The 17,819-nt window shown below is 37.6% G+C and overlaps 1 long non-coding RNA gene and 1 pseudogene across 1 annotated transcript; both read right to left on the bottom strand.

Moving 5' to 3' along the window:
• Positions 1 to 2,351: 2,351 nt before the first annotated feature.
• LOC125781016 (scavenger receptor cysteine-rich type 1 protein M130-like) overlaps positions 2,352 to 17,819 on the bottom strand; it is a 33,595-nt pseudogene continuing 18,127 nt past the window's right edge.
• On the bottom strand, positions 11,904 to 16,186 carry LOC125781018 (uncharacterized). The gene is made up of 4 exons (XR_007424059.1): positions 15,056 to 16,186; positions 14,084 to 14,385; positions 13,554 to 13,660; positions 11,904 to 11,988 (listed from the first exon to the last, which is right to left on the bottom strand). It is a non-coding gene; the product is annotated as an uncharacterized LOC125781018 (long non-coding RNA).

Below are 17,819 nucleotides of genomic sequence, written 5' to 3'. Positions count from 1 at the left end.
ATGGATGTGTCTGTTTTATTTATATGTATTTATTTTAGTTTCTTGACCTTTTGTTTTGCACTAGAGTTACGCTATTTATTTTCAATTTGATTGCACATTGAAGTTGATACTTTCTTCTGAATGTAAATTTTTTTATGTTAATTTTGCTCTTAATGTAATATCTATGTTGCAGAAGTTCATACTTATTTTTTGTATTATGTTATTTGTAATGTGATTTATATATATAAATCACATTACAAATAACATAATAAGAAAAGTCTCCCGTTTTTTTTTACAAGTGTTGTAAAATATATATAAATAACAAATATTGAAATATGTAACTAAATGTTGGGTTTATTATACGATATCGTATAATAAACCCAACATTTAGTTACATATTTCAATATTTGTTATTTATATATATTTTTACAACACTTGTAAAAAAAAACGGGAGACCTTTCCGTCTCCCATCTTTTTAGTGAACTTATTCTAATGGTTCAGTTCATCTAAAAGAGCTGTTATGCCCATCACTACGAAAAATAACAAAAGGCTAGTGCTAACTGGTTAACTCTAGCTCTCAGCACACACTCACGGGCAGCTCTCTCTCTCTCTCTCTCCACACACACACACACACACACACACACACACACACACACGCGCTTTCCTGCTCTGCCCCTCCCCCTACCCCAATCACAAGCCCAGCACAGAACAGTGAATTCACAGTGAACAGAATATAAAAGCAGCTTCGCTACAATATAGCTAATTGTTAAGAATTTAAAGATTAGGCTCCTGAAAGCCAGTAATGTTGACCCTGCTAAAAAGTCCAGCTCAAAATCAGAAGAAAACATTCCCTATACTCCCTATATTTAACGATATAGCCTCCCAGTATAAAGTACGTTTTTTCTGCTTTTGAGATGGATTATTTAGTAGAGAGTGTAAATCTGTACTGCAGTAAAAGTGTGAAGTTTCATAAACTTGGCTCGACCTAAATTTGGCTCACTATCTTTATAGGTCAGTTGCTTTAAAACAAAGTAATGTTAGCATAATGTAATGGAAGTGTGACTATTTTCACCGGGTAAAAGAAGCTTTTTTTTTAACACAGGGGGACTAATTTCATCCCTTAATTTAAAACTTCACAGTGCAGTTTACACTACACTGCAAAAAAAAAAAAAAAAAAAAAAAAAAACTAGACATAAAATATATGCAAATTAAGACAAATATATGTATTAAGCAAAACAAATCTGCCAATCGGGTAAGCAAAATTTTCTTAGTAAGATTTCTTAAAAAAGCAATGGCAAAGTCTCAAAATGAGTGAAGTAACACCTAAATCAAACAAAAAAGTCACTGTTTATGGACACAAGAATCAGAATAACTTGATTGCTGCTTAATTGTGCTTATTTTGAGTTCAAATTACTTAAAATAAGGTACAAATTCTAAGTAAGAATGATCAAGATAATTATCCCTAAAATAAGCAAAATAATCTAACACTTACACAATGCTTAGTAAGACAAAAAGTCTTATCAGAGAAGAAAATAAGATTTATTGACTTAAATTTAGATAATTTCACTTGCTAAGATTTAGTTTTTTGCAATGTAATGACTGTGAACAACTTATTACAATATAGATAACTAACTACCTATGTAGTTATGTATGCATTAGTATGGTACCTAAGCTGTCAGTCCTCTGCTATTCTGAGCACTTCAGAATAAAGATGAATCATATTTGTCAGCAAGTTCTTAGATTTTAAAATGCTATTTTATTATATACACACACACACATATATATCATATACATATATATAATGAGAGTACACCAATTTAGCTGTGAGTAAAGGAGAGATTCTAGTTGAGAAACTGTTAAAATGAAATGTAGTTTTAAGAATGGGAATTAGCAGTATTGCCATTTTATCTCAGTTTTGGTTGTCTTTCATTTTTGCATCATCTGAACCTGGGAGTTGTTCTTTAAATTGTCAATATGTCCATACATACACCTTGTTTTAAATAGCTTGTGCTTAATTTAAATGAAACAAAACGTAAAAGCTGGTGTTTTAATAAATATTAGCAATAAATAATACACATCTAAAACAGTAAAACCATAAATGTAATACATACTTTTTATTTGACTAGACTAGGCTAAAATGTTTTGTTGACTAAATGACTAAAGTGTGACAAACTATTATACGTTTTAGTCAAAAGACTAAATTAAATTCACCTGTCAGAATGAATGCTGGACTGTATCTGTACTTGTACTTGTGTGTAATTTTAAATACTTGTCATTCTTAATTCTCTGTTCTGAACATTTTCATCCAGGCTTGCTTGTTTAAAAAAAATAGTTGTTTTACTAATTCTATTATTTCATCATGATAGTGTGTATCCTGCAGTAAAGTTATTTATTTGGTTACATTTTTGACATTTCTAGTTTAGTACATTAATTACAAATACAGGCAGTGTATAAAATGGTATGAGAGAAGTGCTGAATCAGGGGTTTGCCCAGGATCCCATACAAGCTAAAAGCAGTGTATGTTAATGAGACAAATGTATGAACTATGGAGAACTGTAGATCTTCTTATTTGGATAAACTATTACAGGACTACAGTAACTATGTGAAAGTAAATCTACAGATCTTTCTCTTCTGTAAATTCAGGCCCAGTCCCCGAAGACCCAGCATCTTCAGTGTCCTGGAGCTCAAGCAGCAGCACTTGCCACTCCACCGTCTCCATCCCCACCCGAAAGAGGAAGATCAGCAGAAGGAGGCTTCCAGGATGTAAAGAGGAGGAGAGGAGAGGGAGAGCAGATCAAAGCTTTGTAAATTGCTTTCTAAATAAGTGTTTTTTTTTTCATTGTTATTGCTTGTGTCTGTGTTTTCTATTTATTTGTTACAAAAAATGTAAATGTGGGTTTGAGGGCCTGATTTAAGTGTCTCCCTATTTCTTCCTTTTTTCCTTCTTTCTTTTCCCTTTTCCCCAAGATCTCATGACCTCTCGCCACAGAAATAACTTTCTGGTCTCAAAAAAGTAAACAGGCACAGTAACATATTTTGATAGTTTGAGGTGCTACACATTTGGTACCTACAGCACATGTGAACCTACAGAAACTCCATGCACAAACAATAAAATAATCCCTGTCAATCACCTTGCATTACTGTTACAGAAACTAAACATCCACAGGGTCTAAAAGTCTAACATTGCCCTCTACTGGAAACTGAAAATACTGGTTAGTGCCCTATGATAGTGAATATTAAAGTTGCAATAAAAGAGCAATACATAGAACAATAAAAAGCAAAGAAAACTAAAATTATTGTTAAAAGTTTTTTATCCAATAGCTTTTATAAATACATTTTATTGAATGAAAAGATAGCAGCGTTTTTGAGTTGTGGTGATGCGTGGCTTTGCATGTTACAGTGTTCACAGATTTATTTCTCTAAGCGTTCCTGAGTCCATACATTGAATCAGTACAGGCTCGTGCTCATGATGTTTTTAATGTAAGGGCATCTGAGGGCAAGAATTTCACCAGCTTGGATTATGTTAAACATCTTTGCACATTTTTATTTTAATTAAAGACAAAAGTTGTACATTCCTTTTCTCCAGAAATAAAAGTGTCGAAAGCCCAGCATTCCCTTGTAAAAGAAAAGCGCATTCAAGTATATTTTTTTAAAGCATACTTAACATGGAAAAGTTCATACTTTTAACATTAAAATTAATACGTACTTAAATACATACTAAATGTACAATTTTGGAACAACTCCAGACAACTTGAGTATATTTGAATTTGAAACTGTAATTGAGCTATATTTAAATACAACATAAACACATTTGATTGTACTTTTGAATGTTTTTTTCATATAACTTGAGTAAACTTTAGTAGATTCAAGTATGTGTTTTTAAACATAATTTTAAATACACTTGAAGGATATTGTAAATTTAGTAATTTGAGTATTCATGCAAATATTTTGTACACACTAATGCTACTGGGAAAAAAATATTGTTAAAAATGTATATTCAATTAAAAATGTAATTTTTGTTTTATTTACCTAATTTAAGTATTCTTCCTTTTCACAAGGACTGTCGTGATATTCATGTCTGTAGATCAGACCAGCTGGACTCTAAAAATATATAGCCTGTCCAGTGAAGAGATGTAGGTGGCACTTTCACTGAGGGAGGAACGGACACTGCAGATGAAACTTAATCAGTCTGATAAGAAACTAAAGCTTGAGAGAAGCTTAAAAAGACCATAATCCTGAGTCACCAGGCCAAAGCAGCACTGGAGCTGCTGCAAATCTGCTACATATATTTTACTCTCAGCATGAAAATGCTGCTCTCAGAGGGGGAGCTGCGGCATATTTAATCCGAAAGACTCTCAGCTGTTTCTGCAAAGCAAGGTGGATATACCAAATACTAATATGTGGAGTTGAATAATTGATTTTTTATATACAAATTTAGCAAAATAATACTAACTGGAAAAACATTGGCTGCATTCCAAGAGCTGGATTAGGCTTAAACCCAGACTAAGAAAGATGTTTCAGTGCTAAATCAGCATCACTTTGTGTTTCTCAGGAACCATACAAGTTATCAAGCTTTGGATTGGCAAATATCATCTTGGCTTTTGACAGGCTAAAAAATTTCCAATCAGGACGTAACTTGTACCCTACATGTATATGAGGGCCAAAACTCTGTCAAAGTTTTTGGCATGTCAAAAATATTTAAGACACTCATTAAAAGTTACATTTCAAGCACATCTACCAAGTATTAATCAAGTGAGCATTCAGGAGGATCTACAGTGAACATTTAACTATTGTGCATTTACAGAATTTATCGCTATATTTAAACCTAAATGTACACAAGACAGGAACCTTTGACCCAATCAACACAAATTTACAAACACATATATACTACTAATGTGATCTTGATTCCCAACTGAGAGCCAAATCTGACATTTTTTCCCTCTACAAAAGCCAAAAATCTACTGTAATTGTAAAAGCCTTAGTCCTAATTTATCGCTATTTTCAAAAACTTTTCACCCTATCAACACACAAACTTACATACATATACATACTACTAATGTGATCTTGATTCCCAAGCCAAATCGGACATTTTTTCCCTCTACAACAGCGAAAAAGCAACAGTCATTTTAAAGGCCCGAGGCCTTTCTTATTGATTTTTTAAACCTAAATGGACATATGACGGGAACCTTTGACCCTATCAACACACAAATTCAAATACATATATATACGGACCACACGATCTTCATTCCCAATGTGGAGCCAAATTGGACATTGTTTTTCATATACAAAGACAAAAAATCTACTGTGATTGTAAAAAAAAAACCTGATGCCTAATTTATATTTTTTTCAAACCTAAATGGACACAAGACAGGAACCTTTGACCCTATCAACACAAAAAATTACATACACATATATACAGGCAACATGATCTTGATGGTTGGAAATGTACTGACAGGCATATTTATGCCTTAATACTAGGCTCTCAGCAGGATTTATGTGCTGTGTTGCTGCACTCTAAATGTCATTTGGTGAAAAAACTCCGACCCTTAGGTTCTGCTTGATCATGCTGGTCATCCAGCTTACTCTTAATGGTCATGCTAGTCATCCAGGTAGCTCATTATAGTCATGCTGGTCAACATGTTTTAAGCCTAACTGGCCTCGGACCCCGTAAATCGCCGCTTGCGGCTATATTTATTATTATTATTATTATTATTATTATTATTATTACTGTAACAATGTAAGAAACAAACCTGCCGCAATGTGTCCAGCAGTGACCTCCATGACATCATCGTAGATCTCCAGCATGTTTTCTAACAAAAATAAAGTGAACATGACTTTTATTAGGGAAGTTTTAGTTGTTAAGATTAGAATTTGCTCACTCATACATAACTCTACAGACCCATCACAATGTTTGAGTTTTGTTCCACAATAACATCATCGTAATTATCTGGTTCTTCCTCTGCAAAAAAAAAAAAAAGAAAAAATTCTTAATGACTGATATTGGTCATTTCATCTGATATCTTTCTCTTTTAAATTGCTAGCTTTATACATGGGAAAGTTGAAGAAATATATATATATATTTTTTTCTGCAGAGATACAAATAGGCATTAGTGATAAGGACAGATAAAAAAACAGAAGCACACCTGCTGCACTGTCAGGTGTTTGTCCAGCAAAAATGACATCATAACTTAACTGCATTTCCTCATTATCTGCTTTACCTAAAACATATTAGAATAAACTGATATTACTAATATGTATTTTCAGTTGGCTTTTTATTTCATTTACATATATTTTATTCCAAAAAACATAATTTTATCTTCACATGTGTAAGTGTGTAACATTATTCAGTGGGAAGAAAAGATAGATAAATTGGTGTAATTTATTAACAAAGGAAGAAAATCTACAAAAAAAACACTACTAAAATATAACAATATGAAAAGAGAGTTATCTGACAAGTATTTGATTAACTGCTACATTATTTCTGTAAAGACCTGACATTTCTGCTTTGAGAGAAAAAAAAAACATTTTACTCTTACTTTCAGTTGAGACAGTAATTCTTTTAGGGATGAGCCTGGTGTCAATCTCCTCATAGACAGGCTCAGCTGAAGTCTTCCTCCTCTTAGAGATCACTGTGAGAGAGACAGAGAGAAACATGGAGTCAGTTCAGTAGAAGAGAAGACTGATGACAGATTGAAGGACTAATGATGATTAGAGAAAGTACAGAAAGTGGATTGTAGATGATCTCTGAATCCCCCTACCTCTCCTGAGCACTCTGTTCTGATAAAACAGCACAACCAGAAGCACTAAGGCCAGGAAGAGCACAGATCCCAGAACCAGGAGAGACACTGGATAGATGGAGGGAACAGCTGGTGGAGGAGTTTGTGGAAGTATGATTCTTCTTGTCTGTGGTTGAGAATCTAAAAAACAAATATACAAAATGTATAGACAATTTATACATGAACACAGTCCTTTTATTGGATGTGAATAATTTTGTGATGAATATTATGGAAGATGACATATGAAATGTCTATAAACACAGAATGATCTAGACAGACTGGTGCAAAGCACATACAGACTCTCACTATTGTTACTTTCTATCCTTCCCAAAAACATTACAATTATTAAATGATGGAAACCAAATGTGTGTGACCAACATTATGATCAACAATAGTTACCGAAGTTGCTATCAAGCCTGTTTACAATGGAGAAAAGTGGTCCCTGACCTTGCAAGACAAAATGTCCCATCTGTCCTCTTTTATTATTTAAAGGCAAAGTATGATACAGGAAGCCTAGTGAGTGAGCATAAAATAACAATGTGATGTAAGTATTTTTCTCAAGCATGTGTAAAGTTTCTGTAACAGTTAGGAGGCAAATATATTCAGTTGTGTCTGTTCCTCTGACCTCCACAAGTGACTCCAGCACTGTGGGAGCAGTCAGTGTGGTTCTTCAGGGAATGAGGACAGTCCCACAGGTGAATCTCATTCCCTCTACACTTCACTCTGTTCATCCAGATAGTTCCTCCACCAGAACCATCAGCAGCTCTTCTATTAGCACTCAGCGCCGGCCCACAACCCAGCTGCCTGCAGATCACCTGAGCATCCCTGATGTCCCAGAGGTCACCACATACAGACCCCCATGTTTTATTATGATACACCTACAGCCATCCAGAACAGCTTCCTACTCCTCCCCTCAGCCTCAGAGGAATGTGCTCTACAAACACACCACAGAGGGAAAAAAATGATTATCCATCAAAGTCTTACAAACATTTACAACAGTCGTATATACTGTATGATGAAATATGTTCTTATAGAGATGTGGTAAACCACAAAAAAAGCATTGTAAGATGAAAAATATATACAAGCAGAAGAGAGCAGGAGAAAAAAAAAAACATAAGTAGCCATAGTAAAAAAAAGCACTTACCTTGTTTTACCGTTTTAGTTGAAACAGTTGATTTTTTTAAACTAATATTTTTTTTTAAATAAGATATTGCTTCTAATAGAGTGTAGTTTGTCTGTCTTCAGCAAGCTGTCTGTTACACCTGTTATTTCCACCACTAGGGCTGTGCCATATCGTATCAAACGCAAAAAACGATACTATACCCTGAAATATCGTGCCGTATCACCCACCCCTAATTACCACTGCAGGGCACCACTGGGGTTGCTGTTTTTATCTGTCCAATATTATTCATTTTACTTTATTATTAATTATATAGATTATATAGAGTGCATTAATAGTATCATGACTTTCTTGATCACTGATGTCTGTTACCATCTGATAAAAAGTCTTGTATTTTTTTATATCGTAGTTTGGGGGGGGTGCCATATCATATGCAAAAACAGAATTTAATTTTTATTTTGTTTCAGTAGTGTATTTTTAAAATAATATCTTTAATTCAGTGTTTTGTCATATCACCAAGAGTACTGTTATCGCGATAAATGCCATGAAACATCGTGATATTGTTTTAGGGCCATATTACCCACCCCCATCCACCACACCTTTCCTGTCTACACCTGAATTCCTCAGACTTACATAGACACTCTGATGGACTCCATTACCCAGAATCCCTCTCTAAACCTTTGTTAAAAATATCACTGTAGAAGTGTTATCTAAAATATGTTAAAGTGCAAAAAAATATGCAAACTACAAATAAAACAGTGCGAGCAAAGACAAGAATTGCTTATTAGTGAAAGCATGCTGGCAGAACATGCAGTCAAAAAGAAAGAAAATGTAGTTTATCAAAGACATGATCATTTTGATAATGATAAGTTTTCTTACTTGAGCACGGTCTCTCATGAGGAGATGAATCACACAGCCAATTTGTCAAATCTAGTGTATTTCCATTCTCTGTGGTAGGACAAAAAAATCAAATATTATGAAATTCCAATTACAAACTACATTAGTTCTAGCATTCTTTAAAGTCTTTAACACCTCATCATATCTGCCTACCTGAGCAGGTAATGCAAGCAACCTCATTGCGATTATCACACCTGTTCTCCCCCCAGGATGAAGATGGACAGTGCCACAGAGTGGAGTCATGTTTCCTACATTTTACATTATCCAGCCAGTTAGGAGCTGATTCCACTCTTGCTTTAGACCAAGACTCACTGCCAGTTCTTCCACAGTTCAGCTCTCGACAGATCAATTTTGCCGTTTCATCAGTCATCCCATTTACACACACATTCCCCCAGGTTCCATTATAGTACACCTCCAGATTCCCCTCACAGCCCTCAGTCAGTCTGATCTCTTTATACTCTGGCGGGAGAAAGATAGCTAGCTAGTTATGCACATTGATTTAAACGTGCAAAAGTTTCTTCTTTAATTATTCAAAATGTACCTCCAGTTGTACATAGATAGGGCATTGGTACTTGATTACAAGATCATTACAAACTGAGCAATTCAAGATACGAAGTACCTGAGCAGACGACTCCTACATCATCCTTGTGTCCACATTCATCCTCTCCACACAGCTGATATCTGCAGTTCCACAGAGACGCCTCGTTCCCCTCACACTCCACCTCATTCAGCCAAATGGGTCCAGTTCCAGATCCAAACCGGGCTGGTACCGGTACTGGAGCACTGAGGGCGACTCCACACTGCAGCTGTCTGCAGACCACCTGCGCATCCTCAATATCCCACAATTCATCACTCACTGTCCCCCATGATCCACTGTGGAAAACCTCCAGCCTTCCTGCACAGTCTCCCCCAGAACCAACCAGCCTGATGGAGCTGTGGACTGTGTTAGATGTACCTAAAATTTACACAAATACAAAAGATTGTTTTCAAACTCCTTTCACAAGATATGTGTTGTGTATATGTACTCATATTTGCCAAATAATTATTCTCAAATGTTCAAAAATATGGATAATAGAGGCACTTTTGCATGTTATCATACATACAAATAAAATTATACATTTATTAACTGTGCAATGCTTACCAGAGCAGGTGATGTAGAGCTGTACTGTGGAGCTGCAGTTAACTGCTTGTGAGCTGCTGCAGTTCCTCAGATGAGCTTCACTCCCAGAGCAGTTGAAACCCGTCACACACATGTAGCTGTGTTCAGGACTGGATGAAGAGGAGCTGGAGATGTTGAGTACAGAACCACAGCCCAGCTGTCTGCAGACCACAGAGGCCTCAGACTCACTCCAGGAGTCCAGCAGAACTCTCCTCCAGTCCTGCCTGAAGAACACCTCCACCTCCCCCTCACACTCCATCCCTCCAGACAACCGCACTCCTCCCTCATGAGACGCCAGAGAAGAACCTGAAGAGAAAAAAATATATTACTTGGCTTAAAATGAGGGAGTAATAAACTTTCAGTTATTTATTATACTGCAACTGTAAGATCTCACCACTACAGATAACTCCAGCATACTGTTCATGAGAGCATGCAGTTCGACTCCATGATGAAATGGGACATTTTAACAGGTGTGTTTCGTTTCCCTGACAATCAAACACATCAGCCCAGATCCGGCCACTCCCCTCCCCAAACCAGTCTGACCCCAACACAGCCACAGAAGCCCACACTTCAGCTGAGCACAGAGGACACTGGCAGCTCTCATATCCCAGCTTACATCACACACTGTACCCCACTCACTGAGGTACTGGAGCTCCACTCGACCAGAACAGGAATCTGAGCCGTTCATCAGCCGAGCCTGAGTGTGACCTGAATTTACAGAGGAAAAACAGTAGGCAACAATAATACAATACAATAATAAAAAAAAAAATACAGTAATTACAAACTAATTGCTCACAGTTTAGTACTAATCTAAATCTTTTACAAACATACTTCATCATACCAGAGCATCTTAGTCCCACATCCTTGTTGTGAGAGCAGTTGGGTTTCAAGGAAGGAGATGTCTGGCAGAGGTACATATGAGATTCGTTTCCTCTACACCGAAGCTCCTCTGACCACATCTGACCCTCTGCTCTACCAAAAGCAGCTGCTCCCAGAACCTCCACAGGAGAACCACAGCCCAGCTCCCAGCTGCACACAACAAGTCAGCATCACACACTGGAAGCCAAGAATTCCGATGAAGCTTCTCTACTCTCCCAGAGCATGCGTGAGGACCACCAACAAGTCTTCGCTTGTCACCTACAGTATAGTATTTGTGTACATTGATCATCAAAAAACACTGCACCCAGAAGAAAGCATCAGATTACAAGGCTAGTCAGAAGAAAGATGTGCTATGCCATGGCTAAACACATTGACAGGTCAATCCACTAATCCACTAAAAAGTGCTGGATACTGTTGGACCCACAATCAGCACTCTACCACATCGCAAAATCACATTAGTGAAAGCACATTAGGAATGCCACACATCTGACATGTTGCATTACACACTGTATGTGTAGTTCCTTAAATATTACTCATCTTAGTCTAAATGAAATAATCTATTATTCCTCACACTGCCTGTAAATCAATGGTAGACATAAAAAAAACAACATACTTGTAGTTTTAGATAAAAAAATAAGACTTTGTAAGTTTCTTTTAAAATGGTCACCAAAAACAATTCAACATAGTCAAAGTCTAAACATTTTTTCATATGTATAAAACTTTTGCTTTTTGACTTCTCTGCAGCACTCCTTGTAAACTTAAAAAGTCTGGTTAGCCCTCAAGGACATAAATGACAAATCAAATTAAAGGTTTCTTAATGTTTTAATGTCTTAATATCTTTTTTCATAATATTGTGCAATACAGAAATCAATCAAACTGGTGGATTTGTGTCTCCGTCACCTGTCTGTTATCTGAATTTGGTGGATGTTTGTTTTTGTCAGTGTTTTGTGTGAAATTGACAAAAGGAAGTGAAATACCTACCAGAACATGCCAGTCCCACATCATTATCATGGGAGCAGTTGTGTTTGAGTGAAGATGATTTTGGACAGAAGTGAATCTGAGATTCGTTTCCTCTACACTGAAGCTCCTCTGACCACACCTGACCCTCCCCCTCTACCAAAAGCAGCTGCTCCCAGAACCTCCACAAGAGAACCACAGCCCAGCTCTCAACACACAACCTCTGCACCCTGCTGGTCAAAGTCAGCATCTCACACACTGTGGCCCAGCTCTCTCCATGAAGAACCTCCACTCTCCCAGAGCAGCGAGATCTGCCCACCAATCTGACCCCTAAATTAGTTTATAAGAGAAAGAGAACATGTACATTAACATTAACACACAGCATTAAGTACTTGGAAACCTTAAGAAGTTCCACAGGGTTCTACTGTAGGACCGATGAAACTAATATTAGTGAAGAACTGATGACAGTGAAAAACTGCAGTGTGGGCTTACACATGGAGTCAATTAACAGTTTAAGCACTAAACACAAACAAATGTACTAATTAACTGCTTAAAATATATAAAGATAAAAACTCTGGCCATGTACCACTGAACTAAGGTGTAACTGTAATTAACTAAAAAATATTAACGCCTGTTTCTTTGTGAATGGGACTTCTGCATGGAAATCCATTATTTTCTACCAGAAAGGAAAGATTACAAAAATGTATTTCTCCATCATGCCTACAGCAATAGTCTTTCTATAATTAAGTATTGTCTTATAGTGAAAATCACTTTTCATCTCCATATAATAATTTGCTTTTTTAATAATTTGACTTAGTATATCAAGTTATTACCTACATTTAAGTACTAGTAAGACCCGGTAAGTATTTTGTATGTGCTAGTTCATACAGAGAAATCACACTGTAAGTTATGGGAACTTTAGCTCTAAAACACAGGCTGTATTATAAGTGTTAACTAGGTTTATTACAGCTTATAGTTTTCTTCTATACAGTAATTTGCCACATTATTTTTTAAACGCAAAACCAGGTCTGAGATTGAGCAAACAGTGACTGATCTAGTGGTCTTAACCAAATAAAAGTGGGTTAATATAGGTGAAAGTAGGTCATGATTATGGCAGATTAGGAAGAAATGCTATAATAAATAAATTGTGCACAACTGATATACATTCCAACGACAAGTATTTTAAGATTTAGGAGAGCTCACCTGAACAGATGACTCCAGCAAGTCGATTACAAATTTGTTCCACCCATCCAGCTGATCTACAGTGCTTCACTGAAGACTCTGATCCACTACAGTTCACATCATCCATCCAGGCTGATCTTGGTCCAAACTGAACATTTTTAAATACAGCCTCCCCACAGCCCAGCTCTCTACACACCACAGCAGCATCTCTTATATCCCAGTTTTTACCACACACTGATCTCCATGTTCTGTTATAAAAAACCTCCACTCTCCCAGCACAGCGATGGCCACCATCCACCAACCTCACACTGTCTGTACAACAGAGAGAGAAAGAGAGAGGAAAAGATGTAGAAATCTGAAAAATCAGACTGAATCTCAAAATTAATACATAAGCCATTTAGCTCTTACCAGCACACACCAGTCCCACATCATTATCATGGGAGCAGTTGTGTTTGAGTGAAGATGATTTTGGACAGAAGTGAATCTGTGATTCGCTGCCTCTACACTGAAGCTCCTCTAAACACACCTGACCCTCCCCTCTACCAAAAGCAGCTGCTCCCAGAACCTCCACAGGAGAACCACAGCCCAGCTCTCGACACACAACCTCTGCATCCTGCTGGTTAAAGTCAGCATCACACACTGTGACCCAGCTCTCTCCATGAAGAACCTCCACTCTCCCAGAGCAGCGAGATCTGCCCACCAATCTGACTTCTACAATGTGTTTATAAGAGCAAAGAGAACATGTACGTTAATATTAACACACAGCATTGGGAGGGCTGGGAGGTTAATTTGAATAGAAGGGAATTAAATAATATGGGGCAGTGATTTTTATATTTTGCACTTTTCATTAACTGAAATACAAGGATTTTAAAAAAATATATATATATATATTATTTCTTAATTGCTAATTCTAAACCAAAGCATTCAAAACCACCTCTGTAATAATCCATTTATTAAGTGTATGAAAGTGAATTTAGGTTCAGGCTTAAACTTTTCATGTTACAAAGAAGTTTTTTTACAGGGGTGTATATAAAACAACTAACAGTTGTTTAATTAATTCAGTACATTCCAACACAGGCCTCATCACATTTGTTTACATCTCTGTGTAATATGTTTTATTTTTTTGCATCTTACCTGCACAAACAGCACCAGCGTCTTCATCATGATTACATCTCTGTCTACCCCAATCATACGACCTACAGTTCTTCAGTGAAGACTCTGATCCAGCACAGTTAGCATATTCCACCCAGATCGGTCCTGATCCTGATCCAAAGCGAGCTCTCCGTGGTGCATCTATGGCTTCCCCACAGCCCAGCTCTCTACACACCACTGCAGCATCTCTCATATCCCAGTAATCATCACACACTGTTCCCCAATGTCCTCTATGAAGAACTTCCACTCTCCCAGCACAGCGGCTCCCACCAACCTCACACTGTCTGTGTGGAGAAAAAAACAAACACACTGATAATCAGAGAATAATTACACTTATACTCAAATAATAATACTCAAACAAGGCTGAAATACATTTAAACCAAATCATGGACATCAAAAGCTCCCATTTAGAGATCATAAGAAATCAGTTCACTAATTTGTACTTCTATAGCAATACTAAAATGGGCTGACTGGATGATAGCAAAGTGTAAATCACATGAATGTAAGATCAAAAAGTAAATATATACTTTTCAATTAAATGCCACTTTATGCAACATCATTCAGCATGTCTGGTTTGGTGGGGGATCAGTGATGGTCTGGGGAGGCCTGTAGATGCCCAGGCCTCTACAGGTTAGACAACAGTACCCTGCCTGCTCTTAGGTATTGAGATGAAATCCTTGAACCCATTGTAAGACCCTACGCTGGCGCAGTGAGTCCGTGGTTTCTCACGGTGCATGACAATCCCCGGCCCGATGTGGAGAAAGTAGTTAAGTTCTTCGAGGATAAAGGAATTTATACCATTCACTGCCTTTCCAACAACATCCTAACAGAAAAAGAGGCCAGTATACATACAGTCCACAAAGTTAGTTTAAATATGCTGTATATATTATATATATAAATATATATATATATATATATATATATTTTTTTTTTTTACCAGTATATTATACTTACCAGATGTGACGAGAGTGACAGTGGTCAATAGAAAAATGAGTAGAACTCGGATGTCCATCTCTTGCACACACACTGCTCAACTCAGCAGCAGAACAAGCTTTACCTCTACTCAGCCAGATAAGACTCAAGAACCTGAGAGACAGAGAGAGAGAGAGAGAGAGAGAGATTCCCCACAGCCGCCAATCACACTCACTATGACCTTATTAGAAAGAGGAGAGGAAATTATCAAACATTTTCAGTGACAAATCAGAAGAAGCTTTTTTTTTCATTTCGCCATATTTTTAAAAAGCGTCAGCACTAATTAACACAGCTCCCCCTCCTTGTGTCTGTGTCTGTGTGTGTGTCTATGGGCAAAGGAAGGTACAAAGTCAGCTACCTTCTGGAGACAAACTTCAGAGAGAGTAAACACACAAAATACAGCATTAAAGCTGCACCTGCAGACAGCAGATCCAAACACATAACATCCACCATGAAGATAAGTCACAGTTTCTTTTAACTACACATACAAACAACTTTTTTGTGTTTCTCATGCTTTTACAGAGTATATAAAACTAGTTTTAATCCTGATTACAGAAACTCTGATTAAGTGTGGGAATATTGTGGGTTCCCTGTGAACTACAGCAAGGCTGGTGAGCGATGGACCAAACAAAGACGGTTTGTCTGCCCTGTGAGGCGGGTGTAGGGTATGTTTGTGGAAATGCATCTAAGGATGCACCTACTACTCTACTGATCACAGCAGTTCCAATTACAAAATAAAAGTCCTGTTCTCTGGAGTATGCACTCGTGAGCCGAACTTACCAAGTTCGTTCTGACAAAGTACAAGAGTCCAAACTTGCTTAATCTATAATGAGAAACGGGCCGACTCTGGCGCTGCCAGGAACTTGTGAGCCCATGGGACCACGAGGGTGGTTGAGAAAACCTTTATTCTCTCTGTAATGATTAATTTATTTATCTAAAACAGTATGAAATGCATTAATTAACTGAAACATGTTGCTCAGTGTGCTTTTAAAAATGAAAAAAAAAAGAAGACACATTCTTTATAGGTGTGAAAAAAAATCACACTTTATTATCATAATATAGAAAACCATAATAATGTATGCTGCACAGACATATATAGATATATTTTTGACTAAGGTGAAAAGCAAATATAATTTGCATGTTTACCATGTGTCCACAATAAATCGTACGTATTAAAATATCCAAACCTGTTGTAATTGTAGTGTTAATGGTTAAAGGTTATGGCCAAAGAGCGCCACCCTGTGGCGCCTGTGAAAAATGTGTGTTCTGAAAATGGGAATAAAGTGAGCCAGACACAAGCTCTGTTGTTGTCGAGGGAATCTTTATTTTAACCACCCCAAACGGTCATCCTAACACTACATGGTGTCAGAAACCTGCAAGTAAGCGAGGACTAGGAACCTTTACAAGCCTTTTGAGCTGAAATAGGCAGGGAATTCACGCTGTTTGGAGAACAAAAGGTCGAAAACAGGAGTAGTGAGTAAAGTGGCTAACTGCTAACTAGCTAACAGGCTGAGGGGTGCCGACCGAGAGGGTGCAGCAAGATGGATCGGTTTCAGGTACCGCCACCGCACAAATTCGACTTCTCAAAGCCGGAGGAATGGCCGAAGTGGATTAAACGTTTTGAAAGATTTAGGATTGCATCAGGATTGGAGCTGCAAGCAGAGGAGAACCAAGTCAACGCACTTATTTATACAATGGGAGAGGAAGCTGAGGACATACTCACATCCCTACGCCTGACGCCAAACGAGCTCAGTGAGTACAGTTTGGTTAAAGAAAAGTTAGATGGACATTTCGTGGTCAGAAGAAATGTTATATTTGAACGTGCAAAGTTCAATATGAGATATCAGGAACCAGGTGAAACAGCAGACAGTTTCATCACTGCCCTGTACTGTCTCGCAGAGCACTGTGGCTATGGTGAGTTGCACAGTGAAATGATCAGAGATAGATTAGTCGTTGGCTTGCGAGACAAGAAACTATCAGAGCAACTTCAGTTGGATCCCAGACTCACTTTAGAAAAGGCAATAACACATGTGCGCCAAAGTGAGTTGGTAAAGAAGCAGCAAGAGATGTTAAAATCCAACTTTAAAAGTGAAGCATCCGGGGATGTAGGTGTGGTTCACACGCAGCTGAGACCTCAGAGTAAAGGCAGAGCTAAGCCGCAGAATAAAGGGGCTTTTAGGACACCTTTAAAGCACACAGAACATGAGAGAGCTAACCAATGTAAGAGATGTGGGAGAGCGCCATTTCACAGTAAATATCAGTGCCCAGCAAAGGAGGCAAACTGCAATAAATGCAAGAAGAAAGGGCATTATGCTAAAATGTGCAGATCTGAAGCTATTGGTGAAGTATATATGAATGAGACAAGTGCGAACGGAGACATTGCATTCCTTGGCACAGTAAACACAGAGCCGGCAGATGCTCCCTGGCTGGTAAAAGTAAAAGTGGATGACAACGAGGTGCTATTTAAAGTGGACACTGGAGCTGATGTGACAGTGGTACCAGAGGAGCTGTACAAGAGAGGAAAATTCAGCAGACTGGAAAACACCACAAAAATACTGCATGGGCCAGGTCAGGATGCATTATCAGTTGTCGGCATGTTCACAGCCAGGCTCCGTGTAAATAGTAAAAGCACAACTCAAGACATTTATGTAGTGTCAGGGTTAAAAGCAGCCTTACTAGGGAGGCCAGCTATTCAAGCACTACATTTGATTGCTAGGATCGACATGGTAAGCCTGAACACTCAAGA

Source organism: Astyanax mexicanus, chromosome 14 (assembly GCF_023375975.1).
Source record: "Astyanax mexicanus isolate ESR-SI-001 chromosome 14, AstMex3_surface, whole genome shotgun sequence".
In the NCBI taxonomy this organism is placed as follows: Eukaryota; Metazoa; Chordata; class Actinopteri; order Characiformes; family Acestrorhamphidae; genus Astyanax; species Astyanax mexicanus.
The sequence above is the reverse complement of the archived record's forward strand: the minus strand, read 5'-3'. Positions and strand labels throughout refer to the sequence as shown.